The sequence below is a fragment of the Podarcis gaigeae genome (genome assembly GCF_964106915.1).
Source record: "Podarcis gaigeae genome assembly, chromosome: 3".
NCBI classification, from domain to species: domain Eukaryota; kingdom Metazoa; phylum Chordata; class Lepidosauria; order Squamata; family Lacertidae; genus Podarcis; species Podarcis gaigeae.
Genome location: NC_139680.1, coordinates 117,694,135 through 117,710,641, shown reverse-complemented (window position 1 = coordinate 117,710,641; position 16,507 = coordinate 117,694,135). Strand labels below are relative to the sequence as shown.

The following is a 16,507-nucleotide window of genomic DNA, read 5'->3' as shown; positions in this document are numbered from 1 at the left end:
CTTAGTCATGCTGGCCACATGACCCGGAAGCTGTAAAGCGAGATGAGTGCCGCAACCCCCGAGTCGGCCACAACTGGACCTAATGGTCAGGGGTCCCTTTACCTTTATCTTGGAAGGTTGTTGGGAATCGCAGGTAGGGAGAGTGCTGTTGTGCTCAGATCCAGCTTTCGGAAGTCCCATAGGCATCTGGTTGCCTGTTGCGAGAATAGGATGCTGAACCAGATGGGCCATTGGCCTGATCCTGCAGGCTCTTCTTAAGGTGTAAAGCCCTCAAGAGTGCCTGGCAATTGGTAAGTTGGCCACTTCCTTACATACTAAAGCACTCAATAGCATCATCCTTGCACACCCGAGACCTTCTCCTGCAGAGCATATGCTCTACCTCTGACTTTTCACCCCCAAACATATTGGATTTGCTCTCTTTGTCAGCTGGCAACCATTGAAACTTGGGTTTACAGTATAGTTTTCCTCCCCAGAGGGCTGTAGGTAGTTCTAGTTATGTCGTTGGCATTCTTGCTCTAAGTGCTGTTATTTGATTTCGGTCCTGGAGAAAGTTGAAAGGACAACTCTTTCCTTCCTCACCTCCAGAAATTTGCCATGATGAATGCCAGACGGAGAGGGTGAGGATGGGTCGAGGGGGACAGGACAGTGCAGTACCAGACCTATATATTTAGGATTGCTTGGCACAGATTGTCAGCTGTGTCCTGTGAAGGGTTAAGCAGATTTTAAGCTGGCAGGTTTGACTCCCTTCATTGCTCCCACAAGCTGAGGTTCAGTGTCCGCAGCTCCCCTCCTGGTGTGCTCAGCCTGGAGCTGGCAGTCCTGTCATTGTCTGTCTGTTTTGGGCTGCCAACTTGGATGGATAAGTACTGGCCTGTGTCTGACTGATAGGAGGTCAGACGTGACCGCGCGACCACGCAAGCGTTGGCCCTCTAATCAGGGATGGCAGCCTGATTTGTGAGGGTCTCTATGCCTCTAGCCAGTCCTTTGCTTCCCTTTCCTCCTTACTGATAGGATACCTTTCCACAGGCAAAGGTTTGGGGTGGGGTAGGGGGTTGTGCACACGGGTACATTCAACACAGTCGCTCCCTACTTGCAGCCCAAGATGATACAGTCTCAAGAGAGACTGTAGCCCATGCATATTTGACTTCCTTAAAGGAGGAGACTGAAGAGTCTTTTGATGAATTGAAAGAGGTGGTGCTGTTCCAAACATACTCACCAGACTCTTTCTCAATGTCTCCTTATCTCTGGAGTGGTTCATTTTACTACTTATTCCATGTATACCTCGTTGTTCTCTTTTTTGCCTTACTCCAGGCTGTTCCCTTGGTTCCTCCCATGCTAATATTCTTGCATTTTAATTCGGCGGTTCCCCTTTTTTACCATTTTTCCTGCTTATCAGCACAGATGTTTCTTGAAAGATCGAGTCAGTGGAATTATTCATAGGAAGTTTAAATGAAACATGTTTATCTGTTCTTGGGACAATATTGTCCTTAATTTAGGTAATGTGCAGTGTCTTCTGGAAAAAATGAGCCCTATCGGGGCTTCAGTACATATGGAATTGCAGCCTTAGATATTTAATATACAGTATGTTAAATAATCTTTCTGCAATCTCAGTGAATGAAGGGTGCAATTTAGTGTCGTTTAGCTGTAATTTTCAGCGAGCAACTTCCAGGCAAAGAGAGTCAGTTGCAGCAGAAAAATAACCAAGAGGCTTGTGGCACATTAAAGGATAACCAGTATTATTATAGCATAAGATTTTGTGAACTAGAGACCGCTTTAGCAGATGTGGGTGTTAAGCCTCTGCTTAGGGCTTAAGTCATAAGGAGTGCTGGGGTGGGGATTTCTCTCACTGTCCTTCTGTGGTGCAACAAGCACGCCCTGGAAAATCTGGAGCAGTTGCTTTTGTGTGTTCCTTATCTGACTTGTGGACTGAGTCAGTGGGGATAAGTAAATTGCCAATCAGCATGTTATACCTGCTTTTCTCAGTATTAAATGTTTTTGGCTGGGAAGGTGGGCTGGTAAAGGTAAAGGTAAAGGTACCCCTGCCCGTACGGGCCAGTCTTGACAGACTCTGGGGTTGTGCGCCCATCTCACTTAAGAGGCCAGGGGCCAGCGCTGTCCGGAGACACTTCCGGGTCACGTGGCCAGCGTGACAAAGCTGCATCTGGCGAGCCAGAGCCGCACACGGAAACGCCGTTTACCTTCCCGCTGGTAAGCGGTCCCTATTTATCTACTTGCACCCGGAGGTGCTTTCGAACTGCTAGGTTGGCAGGCGCTGGGACCGAGCAGCGGGAGCGCACCCCGCCACAGGGATTCGAACCGCCGACCTTTCAATCGGCAAGTCCTAGGCGCTGAGGCTTTAACCCACAGCGCCACCTGCGTCCCATTAAGGTGGGCTGGAGGAGCTTGCAAATATTCCCGCAGAGGTCATTGCCTGGACTGAAGCCCACAGCTGGTTCTGAACATGGGACACAAAGGGTGTCAGGCATCAATTCAGACTTTGTGACACTGTCCAGCTCTGGCTGAAGAAGAGAATTGCAGAGCCATACCATCAAGGAAGCCTCTAAAGAAACTTATTTAATTTTATTTATTGAAATATACTGTACATAAGCCACACTTCCATAAAGTATATCATAAACTTTACGACATGCAAAATAGAATGAAAGCAGTAAAGGCACCCATAAATAGGCTAAGGGCCAGTCTGTTTCTGGTCTCGGTTGATTTCACACATGCTTTTTCATTCTGCTTTTTTCTTTTCTTTTAAAGTCTGTAAGTTTGTATTTAGACGTTGCTTGAATATATATGTTATCACAACATTTTGATTAAGGACTACTTTAGTTCAATGCATTCATTTCTAAACATAATTTATCATAAAGCGCGTATTTCTTTTAATGCATTTGGGTACATTTTAGAGCTGAAATCTGTATCATACCATTTGGAGAAGAGCAAAATCCAAAGACAATTGTATTCCAGTCTGTGTGTTAGTCTGGAAGGTGTGATTTAGGTTAGTTTGTTTGAACATGCAGATCGAATAAAATTCCCCTCCGTCCCTATGGTAGGCCAGGTTAGTTCAAGTAATCTCTGACCCCTAGAAAGCCTTCTGATCTGCTCCATCCACCAATAGAATTGTAAGATCCATTGCAGCAGATCCCGTCCAGGGTCACCTGTTTCTCATCAAGGCTCTTTTGCCTCTATTCGGACCAGTCACAGAAGGGACATGTCAGCTGGGTGCAGAGCCCTACAATCTCTTAGCCCAAGGGATGCCACGGATAGGCTAGGTCCTTAGCTGGTTCTGGCACGTGTGGTGGTGTCCCAGGAATATCTGTGGGTTGCACTTCATGACTCTGGACACTTGCACGGTGTGCTCCAAGACAGACATTTGCCTCGAATCCGCATTAATGGCATTAATATATTTGACTCTGCAGTTGTTGCTGATGCTAAATAGCCCATTTATCTCTCTGTGCAACTGTTGGGCATCACCTGCCCTGTTTCTGTGTTGGTGTAATCATTTCTTACTATTGCAATTGTTTAATTATATCTTGCGTGATCATCTCCCCCCCCCCCCGCGCCCCTCCAAACTTGTCATTATCTCTTCCAAATGTGCAAATTGGTGTTAAGTATCAACTGCCACAGCAAATAAACATCCACATTATTCAATGGCATTTTATTGCAGCAAAGGGGAAAGCTGCTGTAATTGACTTGCCTGCTGTAAGATGTTGAAATTCAGAATTATGACCACGGGAGAACCTGGTTTATTTCATTGCCCTCTGGTGGCCTTGAGACATGACTGCAGCGCAGTCAAATGAAGCAGCTCACATTTACTCCTTCCTATACTGGCTGAAGTTGCCTTTTTCTCAGTAGCCACATCGGTATGTGCCCCCTTCCCCTACGTAGGCTATTGGGTATTAGCGAGAGCCAATGCTTCTTACAGGATCAAGGCCCCACAGAGTGCAGAACTTGGTCAAAGCAGCAGAAATTCAGAAAGGAAGTAAGTTGAGAGCGGCAGGCCAGTGGGTCCCAGTAGAAATCCAAAGTCCAGGTAGGTCTCAAATCCAGGGAAACATTCCAGAGCAAGAGAAGGCAGGAACACAGAGTTCCCTGTTACAGCTGGAGATCAGCTTGCCAGCAGATGTGCTTTAAAAATGTAGGGCAGCTGGAAAGCTGTGAGTCCTGTAGGGTAGGGCTGGTTCTGATCACCAAAATCAAACACTACCGAAACTGGCACACTCAAACAAGATCAAGAATGAATCCTGACAATACTCCCTGGTCCACGGGAACCAGCAGAGGAAGAGCACAGGCACGCCATCCTTTTTCAAGGAGAAAACAACAAATTGCTTTTTAAACCTTGCTCTGCAAAAAGCAGCTCAGCACTGGGAATTACCCCAAACGGAGCCTAGTTAGAAACAGGATGTGTGCTTGGGTCTAGGATGCTCAGTTTCTGTCTGTTGCCCAAATGGATCCACTACTGTACCTGAGCTTGTGTGGGAATCTTTAATACGTTTCAACACCTTCTCCCAACCCTTTTATCACAATTTTTGCAGGCTAGCACATACCCCTCCTGCCATCTGATACACATGTCTGATGCTCTCAGCTTCCATTTTACGGCCTATAATGTATCCCCATTTGTTGTCTATTGGAAACAGGAACCAAGGAGAAAACACCTGTACGCTTTTTATAAAAGCTCAGCTGCTCTTTAGTTTTACTCACAAATCCAGCACAGGGAACTAAACTTGTAGAGGGGTTGGTGATGAGGGCTATACACTACGTTTGTCACATTAATAGTGGCTGAGACTGAAGGGCATATCTATAAATGTTTGAAAACATTTTGGCCATGGTGTATTAACTATAATGCAGAAGCATAAATCGAAGAATGAGTAGTGATGTTTATTTGGCTATTGAGTTAAAGTCACTGTTCCTTCTCTATCTTCAAGGGGAGAAAGCAGTTGCCTGGAGGTTTTTGTGAATTTATTTCCATCAATCAGTTAGTTCAGTGGTTCCCAATTAGCTAATTACCCAGGACCCCGTACTTATCAATAGCCAAGCCATGGACCCCTTTACTTTTGAATTTTTGTTTTGCAATTTTTGTTTATTTTCGTATTGTATATTTATACATTCTTACAATATTAGTAACCTAAAACTCTCAGGATTACCACTTCCCTCTACCCCTCTTCTGGTTTTCTTGTTTCCACACTAAAACATGTACACATTGATTTGTATCAGCATACTGTTCATATCTATACATGGTTCTTTCTATAATCTCATATAGAATGCTCCATCAATTATACATTGTAAGGTTTATCCTCTACCTGCCAGTGTTCTTATATTTAAACAGTGTTTCTCAAGGTAAGTTATAAATTTCTTCCAGTTTTTTTGGAACGTCTGGTCGTCCTGCTCACAAATTCGTCCCGTCAGCCTGGCTAATTCTGCATACTCTACCATCTTTGCCATTCCTCGATAGTCGGCGAGAGCCAGTGTGGTGTAGTGGTTAAGAGCAGTGGACTCATAATCTGGTGAACCGAGTTCGATTCCCTGCTCCTCCACATGCAGCTGCTGGGTGACCTTGGGCCAGTCACACTTCTTTGAAGTCTCTCAGCCCCACTCACCTCACAGAGTGTTTGTTGTGGGGGAGGAAGGGAAAGGAGAATGTTAGCCGCTTTGAGACTCCTTCGGGTAGTGATAAAGCGGGATATCAAATCCAAACTCTTCTTGATGTTTCCATCCTTGAGCTATCAAAGCTCTGGCCACCGTTGTCGCATACGGATATAGTTTTTCGTCTTTTGAAAATTTTGATAGCTCTATGGTAGTTATCTCTGCGAGGCAAATTCTGGAACAAAATGTGGTGTAGCCCCTAATAAGCAAAGGATTTTAGTCAAAACAAAAAAAAATCCTTCCAGTAGCACCTTAAAGACCAACTAAGTCAGTTCTTGGTATGAGCTTTCGTGTGCATGCACACTTCTTCAGAGGATTTTAGGTATACTAAAAAAACAGACTAGGTTTGAGTGAAAGTCTGGTTTTCAACATTATGATATATCAGCAGCTAAACACCGTGATATTCTGATATATCACAATGTCTGAAATTGGAGATCAGGCGTGGGGATGAGGGAAGGCGCAGTCACAGAGATTGGATGGGTGGGGGGAGGAGAGGAAGTGGAGTAACGTCCGCAGCATGGCTTGAGTGGGAGGGGATGGGGGGGGGACGCATCAGCTGCTGTCAGCGGGACAGCCAGCAATGGCAGCCAGCGAAAATACATGTCCACTGTGGCTTCTTCTTTCCTGCTCTGCCTCAGTGCCAGGGGAGAGTAGTGCCACGATGCCTTGAAGTCAGGGCAATCAGCTGCCCTGGTCTCAGATAAACAGTGTTATCGGCCGAGATCATTGCGCAATTCCGGCAGTGCCTGCAAATCAACTGCCCTGTTTTCCCTCGCAATACATTGCTGCATATGTACCTGCAAACAGTTCTCGCAGTGTTGTCACCACTACAGCCGTACCTTGGTTCTCAAACGCCTTGCGACACAAACGTTTTAGCTCCCGAACGCCGCAAACCTGGAAGTAAGCTTTCTGGTTTGCGAAGTTTTTTTTAGAAGCTGAATGTCCGACATGGCTTCTGCGGCTTCCAGTTGAGTGCAGGAAGCTCCTGCAGCCAATCGGAAGCCACACCTTGGTTTTTGAACGTTTTCGGAAGTCGAATGGACTTCCGGAACAGATTCCATTTGAGAACCAAGGCATGGCTGTATATTGAAAAATCGCACAGCGCTAAAACAGACCATAACATTTGTGATACAGTGGTACTTCAGGTTACATACACTTCAGGTTACAGATTCCGCTAACGCAGAAATAGTGCTTCAGGTTAAGAACTTTGCTTCAGGATGAGAACAGAAATTGTGCTCCGGCAGCGTGGCGACAGCGGAAGGCCCCATTACCTAAAGTGGTGCTTCAGGTTAAGAACAGTTTCAGGTTAAGAACAGACCTCTGGAACGAATTAAGTATTTAACCCGAGGTACCACTGTATTGCAATGTGAAAATGACAAAAGTATAGTTGCAGGGGAGTCAAGGGAAGGGGCCGTGGACCCTCTAGGTGCATTCCACGTACCTCCAATGGTCCATGGACCCCTTATTGGGAACCACTGAGTTGGTTGACTAAAACCTCGGGGATTGATTGGTAGTGAAAAATAAGTGTGCTCTGTAGACGGCTACTGGGAAAATACTTACAGGCTTTTCAAAAAACTCTCAGATCTTCAGCTTCAGGGATTTCCCTCGAAACTCAAATTAACCAGCCTTTCGTGAATGGTGATTGTTGGGCCTGCAGCTAAGGATACAGCGAAAGATGTCAGATAGCATAGCTCACCTGGGCAGCTGGAACCCAGCCGTTAATGCTCACCCTCAGCCTTTATCCACCCGAGTTCTGACACAATAATATTTACTTTCCTTACAGAGTTGAAAGGATTACTGGCCTTATACAAAGCTTGTAGTGTAGAGGAGAAAGCGGAATATAAATGTTCATGGTACTGCATGTAAAAATGTGGAATGTGTTCTGCGGTGTTAGTGGGATCTTAACACCTGGTTTGCAAATATAGCTTTGTTTCTTAGTTTCAGTTTATTGGTTTGTTCAAGACAGGTAGAGTGGCTTAATTGTGATGAGCTGATTACTCATTTCTCTAGATAGGTTTAGTTGAAGAATGGAATGTAAGTATATCCCTGTTGCTGCTGCTGTTACTTTCAGACAGCGCCTTGTTTACAAGTCTAAAGTTTAGAAGCTTACCTGAAACCCACACACTTCATCCTGAAAGGCCCGTCTCCTTGCCCACTGGGCTGACTACACACATGGTCAAGGAACCTGTTTCTTCATTAGTATATTACATGTTCCAGGTGTGAGCCTTGTCCAGACTGCAGGTCCCAGAACTAAGCACTAGTCAGGCCTGGTGCAAAGGAAACTTCATAGACACTCTGCCTGAGGTCTGGCAGCAATGATTACCATTTGTGGTGTTCAGATAGCAGCTGTTCTTGTTTGAGCAGTGACGACTGGTGCAACTCCAGTATCACCACTTACATAAATGATAAAAGTCTGAGTGATAACTTTGTAGGATGGGTAGTTAAATGTGGATTTCTTCAATTGTACAGACATTTCAGGGGGGTCTTTTCTTTGGGATTCCAGTGCAATGAATTCGGGGTTCATGTATCATTAATTTCCTGTGCAAATCACTAGAGAGAGAAAAGAGATTCTCTGTGCAGGAAGGCATTCTTTCCCATCTTCCCAAAACATTGGGTCAGAGTTGCATTTGGTTTTAAAACAACAATCATTGCTTCAGGTCTGTAATGGAGAAGAATGGTGTGTGTGTGTACACACATATACAGCGTCTGGGATCAACAACTTTGGCCACAAAAACTTGGCCAAAACCTCAACTTTTGTGTCCCGATTTCCCCTTTTTGAAATGTGGCAACCCTAACATATATAAAAAATAAAACATGCAATATATATATAGTGTGTTACAGTGGTACCTCTGGTTACGTACTTAATTTGTTCCGGAGGTCCGTTCTTAACCTGAAACTGTTCTTAACCTGAAGCACCACTTTAGCTAATGGGGCCTCCTGTTGCCACTGCGCCGCTGCTGCACGTTTTCTGTTCTCATCCTGAAGCAAAGTTCTTAACCCGAGGTAATATTTCTGGGTTAGCGGAGTCTGTAGCCTGAAGCGTATGTAAGCCGAGGTACCACTGTATATATGTTGTGTGTGTGTGTGTGTGTATATATATATATATATATATATATATGGTGTGTTATATATGTGGTGTGTTTGTGTACAGTGAGGAGGGCCTGGGACACTTTAAAAAATGGAAATGGTCCATCTTTGCACTTTAAAAAGGACTCGCTCCCCCTGGTGGGAATGTATAATTCTGAGCGCGATCACCTGCCTCTCGGCCTCCTTCCTCGCCTCCTTGCTGCCCCCCCCTTTCCGTGCAGCACATTCATCTTCTTTCACGTGAGGCCTCGAATGTGCTACCGAGCTGCAGTGTGGTTGCCATGGCAGCCAGCCTGGGGAACGTGCCCATTGGCTGCATCCTCAAAAGGAGGAAGAAAAGGCCCGCCGTGTCAAGGGTTGCCTGCGCAGGGTGCCGGCCTGCCATTGTTTCCCATCAACCCTTCGCCCGGGACGCATTAACAGGCAATGTCAAAGAAGGGCATCACCCAAGAGGTCACTTGAACGGCCAGCTGCGCACCCTGCCCGGCTCGCGCTCTCCAGAGCCCCCTCCCCTCCCCACCCGCCTTGGTCCCCTGCCGGTCAAGGCCATTATCTTGACCCTCGAGTGCGGGTGTCGCCAAAGGACAGTCGTCAAGCTGGGAAGTGCGAGAGCGGTGGGCTCCTTTTGTTTAACATCTCGCTGCGTTTCCTTTTGAACTGCTTGGGATGCAGTTGCGCGTGGGGGCCTTTCCTCCTGCCAGTTCAAACGGCGGAAATGCAGATGACAGGCCTCAGATATTATAATTAACTTCCATTTACAGCACAGCTGTCATCAGAATTGCTATGACAATTGAGGGACCGAGAGGGCCATTCTGCACCTGGACCAGATTTAATTTTAGACTCGGTTCTCCTTTGATCCGTGCCCCCCCCTCTCTCTCTGCCTCCTTCCGTCTCTCACACATTCTGTTTAAAAATAAAAAAATTCCCTCCAGTAGCACCTTAAAGACCAACTAAGTCAGTTCTTGGTATGAGCTTTCGTGTGCATGCACACTTCTTCAGATATCTGAAGAAGTGTGCATGCACACGAAAGCTCATACCAAGAACTGACTTAGTTGGTCTTTAAGATGCTACTGGAAGGAATTTTTTTTGTTTTGACTATAGCAGACCAACACGGCTACCTATCTCTTTAAAAATAAATGTTTCAGACTCTAAGCACCAGCCTTGGTTTTCCAGCATGCAGGCGCGCAACTGCTTCAGCTTTTTCCAGCTCTGCTAAGCAGGGAGGGGGCAAGCACTTTCTACATGCCCAGAGTCATGTTATAAATTCATAGCTGTATTAGCAATGCCAAGAAATATGTTGTTGTTTAGTTGTGTCCGCCTCTTCGTGACCCCCTAGACCAGAGCACGCCAGGCACTTCTGTCTTCTACTGCCTCCTGCAGTTTGGTCAAACTCATATTAGTAGCTTCAAGAACACTGTCCCACCATCTCGTCCTCTGTTGTCCCCTTCTCCTTGTGCCCTCCATCTTTCCCAACATCAGGGTCTTTTCCAGGGAGTCTTCTCTTCTCATGAGGTGGCCAAAGTATTGGAGCCTCAGCTTCAGAATCTGTCCTTCCAGTGAGCACTCAGGGCTGATTTCCTTCAGAATGGAGAGGTTTGATCTTCTTGCAGCCCGTGGGACTCTCAAGAGTCTCCTCCAGCACCACAATTCAAAAGCATCAATTCTTTGGCAATCAGCCTTCTTTATGGTCCAGCTCTCACTTCCATACATCACTACTGGGAAAACCATAGCTTTTACTATACGGATCTTTGTTGGGAAGGTGATGTCTCTAGTTTTTAAGATGCTGTCTAGGTTTGTCATTGCTGCCAAGAAATATAGCACCTAGCTAATGTGACTTTTTTTTTTAATTAGATGGTTTGTTTCAAGGCAATCGACTTATTCAGCCTGTGAGTTTGGAACGGCTCTGGTCAAGGCACAGTGCGTATGCCCGTGACAACGCTAATGTTTGCAATAGTGTTATGAAAACCTGAGGCTTATTTCTCTCTAGCTCAGCCCCTGGTCCCACAACCTCAACACTAATGGCTGCAGTTGTGAGCAGACACACATCTCAATATAGGGATCTCTTTGGCCCTTTTATTCTGATCCAGCAGGGCTCGTCTTATGACCCTAATATGAAGCACTGCAAAGAGCTTTGCTGCAGTAGGAACATTATCACACGCCTAATGGTTTAGGTTTTTGTGTGGGTAATTTTTCATGTACAGATCTTTCCATACCAAGGACCCCAGGAAAACAAATATCCCGTAATTTTGAAAAACATTACCTCATTACAAAGATTCCTTCCTTCCTTCCTTCCTTCCTTCCTTCCTTCCTTCCTTCCTTCCTTCCTTTCCGAACCATTGTCCCATTGGATTTTATTTTTTTTAAGGCCTCTTCTGAGAGTGCAAGCAGGGATCACTCTCAAACAGAAACCCTTTCTTTATCAGACGTCAATGCCATTTTAAATTGGTTAAGTATTTCCAAAATTTCTGGGGAAAGGCCATTTTTGCAAGCATCAGACCTTTGCCATTTTAGTCACCGGTCAGATTCTGCACCCTTTCCCTGTCACTACAGATGCGCATAGTTACTTCTGATCAAGTCAGTTGGAAGAATCCTGGGTCCATGATACCCAGGCCAATCTTAAACAGCCCTCGAAGAATCCAACTTTTCTAGCTTGAAATAATACATTTGATTCTCTCTGCAGTGTATTTTTCCTCACCTTCCAAATTCAGGCCCCGGGAGACGAGCAAATCCATCCTCAATCCTCCTCTCCACAATAAAATCTACTAAGAGATAAACTGATTCTGAAGAACTTCAGCTGTATCTTATCTGACTTTGTTTTTTATTGGATTGTTTAGTTTAATGAGGCACTCTCTAGAATGATGAATGATTGGGAGTTCAGCTCCCATTTCCCTTGAGTACACAACAAATGATAAGAGCTGCATTAAGCATTAGTCTAAGTATGCTGCAGACTAGGTGCACCAGGGAAATGGAGCCCCAGTTGTAGCATAATTACCTTAGAGGACCTCTGTACGTGGACGGGGCCTACTCTGCTTTATGATCACAGTACCTGCTTCTCCGATGTATGGAAGCGAGAGCTGGACCATAAAGAAGGCTGATCGCCGAAGAATTGATGCTTTGAATTATGGTGCTGGAGGAGACTCTTGAGAGTCCCATGGACTGCAAGAAGATCAAACCTCTCCATTCTGAAGGAAATCAGCCCTGAGTACTGACTGGAAGGACAGATCCTGAAGCTGAGGCTCCAAGACTTTGGCCACCTCATGAGAAGAGAAGACTCCCTGGAAAAGACCCTGATGTTGGGAAAGATGGAGGGCACAAGGAGAAGGGGACAACAGAGGACGAGATGGTGGGACAGTGTTCTCGAAGCTACCAGCATGAGTTTGACCAAACTGCGGGAGGCAGTGGAAGACAGGAGTGCCTGGTGTGCTCTGGTCCAGGGGGTCATGAAGAGTCACAAAACCTGCTTTTCCCCTCCCCGCTAAAAGCTCATGGCTTCTTCCAGCTGTTGGTTAAATGGGGGCATCTCACCTGCTTGCCAGGAGCAGAACTAACCTTTCTGAATGCCACCACACAACGCCAGGGGAGAGTGTTTTTGGCGCAATTTGTGCTGGCAAATCAGATGATGCATTTGGTAGCTAGCTGCCCCCCATGGAACGAGGGGAAGGCGGTTGACATGAGCAGGGTGCCCACGAATGGCTGCCGTGAGAGGTGCCTTAACCTCTCGTGAAACTTCTCATTTGCAACGTGCAAGTGTAACGTGAACCACAGGCTCTCTGCTTATTACTGACGTGGCCTTGTTTCTCAAGGAATCCCAGAGCTGCAAGGACCAACCACATTCGCGGCAATGGAAAGAGAAGAATCACATCCAACACTGGCAGATCGAGGGAGCTCTTTGTTTTTGTTTTCCCCAATAATTGTTATTATTTTTTTCCAAATATCTTAAACACAAGACAGCTTAACAATATTATTCTCCTTTAAATCTGTATCTTATCCGAATTAACAAGAAACGTTATGAGTTTTATTTCAGTCCTGTGAGTGTCTTTATTTACGTACACTTTTCTCTAAGTATGCCATAAATTTGGACCATTCTTTTTGGAATTTCTCATCGTCCTGCTGTCAATTCTTCCAGTTAGCATTGCTATTTCCACATACTCCAATACTTTCTGTTGCCGTTCTTCAATTGTTGGAATATCCTGTTGTTTCCATCACTGTGCGAGGAGTAGTCTTCCTGCTGTTGTGGCATACAGGAAGAATTTCTGATCTTCCTTTTTAATGTCCTCTCCAACCATTCTTAGCAAAAATGCCTCCGGTTTTGTTTTTAATAAAAGGTGAGGAGGAATTAAAGAACCTTTTATTGAGGGTGAAAGAGGAGAGCGCTAAATTTGGTCTGAAGCTCAACATCAAAAAAAACGATGGGCCACTGGTCCCATCACCTCCTGGCAAATAGAAGGGGAAGAAATGGAGGCAGTGAGAGATTTTACTTTCTTGGGCTCCATGATCACTGCAGCAGCCACGAAATTAAGAGACGCCTGCCTCTTGGGAGAAAAGCGATGACAAACTTAGACAGCATCTTAAAAAGTAGAGACATCACCTTGCCAACAAAGGTCTGTATAGTAAAAGCTATGATTTCCCCAGTAGTGAGGTATGGAAGTGAAAGCTGGACCATAAAGAAGGCTGATCGCCGAAGAATTGATGCTTTTGAATTCTGGTGCTGGAGGAGACTCTTGAGAGTCCCATGGACTGCAAGAAGATCAAACATATCCATTCTGAAGGAAATCAGCCCTGAGTGCTCACTGGAAGGACAGATCATGAAGCTGAGGCTCCAGTACTTTGGCTACCGCATGAGAAGAGAAGACTCCCTGGAAAAGACCCTGATGTTGGGAAAGATGGAGGGCACAAGGAGAAGGGGACAACAGAGAACGAGATGGTTGGACAGTGTTCTTGAAGCTACCAGCATGAGTTTGACCAAACTGCGGGAGGCAGTGGAAAACAGGAGTGCCTGGCGTGCTCTGGTCCAGGGGGTCACAAAGAGTCGGACACAACTAAACGACTAAACAACAACAGCAGCAAAGTACCTAAATATCTTTTTAACTCATTAGGCACACTCTCCCCAAAAGTCTTCACCTTTTCACACAACCACCACATGTGGAGAAAATTTCCGAGGGAGCTCTTTGGAGGCATTTGAAACATGGTCCGTAGAAAAGAGCACAGCCTGCACTACATCTTTGTTTCTTTAAAGCTATATGTCTCCATTGTCTGCCTCGTCCTCTTTCCTGAGCTTTCTAGCGCTTGCCCTCCTGCATGTTAAAATCTCTGCCTGATGCCTAGGAATTATTCTGGTTCTCTTTGGTGTGATCCATCAAAGCATTAACGGTGCCTTGGAACATCGTTGTAAATGGAGCGACTTTTGCTTGAAGTCAGCTGGGCACCCGCATCACCCAAACACCCAGATCACTGCCAGTGTCTTTGCTTTTATGCTATCCTCTCACACCCCCACGATGTTCACACGCAAGGATAAAAAGAAGAGCATAACATGCAAGTCTCCAAGAACAGATTGATGAGCAGGGTAAGCGAGAGACATACTTGGTCATTGTTGTTTAAATGAAATAAGAAGCGGCCCTTTTATTTTGCTGCAGCAGCTATGAATAAACCAAAGTTACCCAGTAACTGGGTTTTTCAGCTAAATCCCCGCCAATGCTAGAAAAATCAATGCCCAGCTCCCCCTTTCTGTAGATTTACCAAAGGGAACAACTGTGTACTGAAATCAAAGCCATTTGTCCACAGGCTCCCACTCCATAACTTCTGTGACATTTTCCTAAAATTCTAGCCTTATAGTGGTTAATGAAAAACGGCTGTTTTAGAAAAAAAATCACCGGTTTCTCCTTTCATGCAATATCACCTTGGTTTCTTAATTGTAATGATGTATACCGAGTATTGCAGTTAATAACACTCTCACAGATATATAGCAAAACACCCAATTTCTCTCTGGATTTGTAAATAATAGAACATAAATGATGTACGTGTTCAGATTCTTTTTCCAGGATCTTAAAAAGGTAAAGGTAAAGGGACCCCTGACCATTAGGTCCAGTCGTGGCCGACTCTGGGGTTGCGGAGCTCATCTCACTTTATTGGCCAAGGGAGCCAGCGTACAGCTTCCGGGTCCTGTGGCCAGCATGACTAAGCCGCTTCTGGCGAACCTGAGCAGCGCACAAAAACGCTGTTTACCTTCCCGCCGGAGTGGTACCTATTTATTTATTTGCACTTTGATGTGCTTTCGAACTGCTAGGTGGGCAGGAGCAGGGACCGAACAACGGGAGCTCACCCCGTCACTGGGATTCGAACTGCCAACCTTCTGATTGGCAAGTCCTAGGCTCTGTGGTTTAACCCACAGCGCCACCCGTGTCCAGGGTGCAAAAAGCTATGAATGCTTGCCATTCCCTGCACCTCAAAATGCATTTATGGGACGTTGCCTGCTTAAATGTATCTGAGTAAGAGCAGTAAGCTTTCTTGTTAGTAAAGTATTCCAAATTCTTACACCATTCCGCAGCAGATTGATTGTTGTTATTTTCCCAGTTCTTTGCAATAATCATTTGGGCAGCAGTTAACAAATTCCAAACAATCTCTCTTTTTGTGTGATTGGCTTTGGGGTTGTTGTTGTTTTTAACATACTTTCTTGTGTCACTTAAAAGGAGAACTTGTGGCCTATGCAAAAATCCAACTCCTGTTATTCCTTGAACATTTGCTTCTGGTATCTTATAATAGTGTTGCACCACTGCTAAAGACATATAGTAAAGCTGTAGCTGCAGCCATCTGCTGGTGATATTACTGTACATCACTTTAATTCAACTATAGCTTGTTTGGTTGATAAAATGTGCAATCTCCATTCAGTTAAAAATAAAATACCGATACTTGAAGCCCATCCCTGTAAATGATTTAGGAGTGTTTATGACCTGCCTGTTGATAGGAAGAGGCTTCAGAATATTCCTAAAAATGCACAGGCTTGGGCCTAAGGGGAGAAAATCTCCTGGAAATGGCAATCTTTGCAATCTTTCTGTCCTCCCTGTGCTCCTAGTGGTTAAACTCAAGAGTGTATGTACGATTGGCATTAATGATTTTGGCCTGGTCATTTTTGGATCAAGTCTTTTTGAGGTCCTTAAAGGACAAAAAAAACCCCCACAGATTTTCTTTACGGAAGATGCAAGGGAGCTCTTGGATTTACAGATGAGCCCGTGCTTCAGCACCCCTTGTTGTTGTTTAGTTGTTTAGTCGTGTCCGACTCTTTGTGACCCCATGGACCAGAGCACGCCAGGCACTCCTGTCTTCCACTGCCTCCTGCAGTTTGGTCAAACTCATGCTGGTCGCTTCGAGAACACTGTCCCACCATCTCGTCCTCTGTCGTCCCCTTCTCCTTCTGCCCTCCATCTTTCCCAACATCAGGATCTTTTCCAGGGATTCTTCTCTTCTCATGAGGTGGCCAAAGTATTGGAGCCTCAGCTTCAGGATCTGTCCTTCCAGTGAGCACTCAGGGCTGATTTCCTTAAGACGGGAGAGGTTTGATCTTCTTGCAGTCCATGGGACTCTCAAGAGTCTCCTCCAGCACCAGAATTCAAAAGCATCAATTCTTCGGCAATCAGCCTTCTTTATGGTCCTTCAGTACCCCTAGTCATCCCTAAGGGGACTGATGGTTCTTATCAGAGGGTTAAAGACGCCTAGCCAGTTTGATCACCGGCAAAATTAAAAGGGGCAAATGAACTGCACCTGTGTTTACCACGGAAAG

At 45.4% G+C, this 16,507-nt stretch overlaps 1 protein-coding gene and 1 long non-coding RNA gene across 5 annotated transcripts in view; both read left to right on the top strand.

The window, feature by feature from the left end:
- The window catches only part of MSRA (methionine sulfoxide reductase A), a 210,307-nt gene that overhangs the window by 142,076 nt on the left and 51,724 nt on the right, over positions 1 to 16,507 (top strand). The gene's annotated exons all lie outside the window — the stretch shown is intronic.
- On the top strand, positions 98 to 2,423 carry LOC310842203. The gene is made up of 2 exons (XR_014562994.1): positions 98 to 2,007; positions 2,389 to 2,423. It is a non-coding gene; the product is annotated as an uncharacterized lncRNA (long non-coding RNA).